Consider the following 937-nt stretch of genomic DNA (forward strand, 5'->3'; position numbering starts at 1 on the left):
GTTGGTGTCGCTGCCGAGGTCTGTCATGAGGATGGGCTGCAAAATCGTGTACGTGTGCCGTGACCCCAAGGACGCCTTGATCTCACACTGGAACTTCGTGAACAAGTTCAGGGCCAGGGACGGGTTGGAGGCGCTCTCGGTCGAGACCGCCGCCGATTTTTTCTGTGATGGTGTGACGTTGTTCGGGCCGTACTGGGATCATGTCCTCGGGTACTGGCGGGCTCATCAGGTGCACCCTCAGAAGGTTCTCTTCTTCAGGTACGAAGAGATGATTGGGGACCCTGCGGCACACGTGCGGAAGCTGGCGCAATTCGTTGGCCGCCCGTTCTGCATGGAGGAGGAAGAGGCTGGCGCGGTAGAAGCCATCGTAAGGTTGTGCTCGTTTGAGCACATGACTGGGCTCGACGTGGCCAAGCATGGCGTGACAGAGCTCGTTGTCAGCATGGCGGAGAATAGTTGGTTCTTCCGGCGTGGCCAGGTCGGGGACTGGGAGAACTATCTGTCGCGAGAGACGGCAAGGAGGATCGACGCCATTACCGAGGCCAGGTTCAAGGGTTCTGGCCTCCGTGTATAGCCGGTCATGGTGTAATATTGTTACTCAATCAGTGTGCGTTGTGCTAGATATGTAACATGGAATAGTTATGCATGTGAATTCAATGAGGGACTGGGATTGTACGTTTTGTGTGCATAGGTGTGTTGTATGTGGCTGTTTCCGTCTGTATTGGTGTTTTTCTATCTCCGTATGTATTGGTATTTTTCTATCTAAATAAATAGCAGAAACATACTTGATCGTCTACCAGCGCTCCACTTGGAAATATCTAGTAAGTGATATATGATATCAGTAGTTCAGTACACACAACTAGGCATGCATGACCAAAACACACACGCCAATCCTTCAAACTTACATCGTGTTGCTCTCGCTATCTATACACGGAGA

The sequence above is a fragment of the Triticum aestivum genome, chromosome 2A (genome assembly GCF_018294505.1).
Source record: "Triticum aestivum cultivar Chinese Spring chromosome 2A, IWGSC CS RefSeq v2.1, whole genome shotgun sequence".
Taxonomy (NCBI): domain Eukaryota; kingdom Viridiplantae; phylum Streptophyta; class Magnoliopsida; order Poales; family Poaceae; genus Triticum; species Triticum aestivum.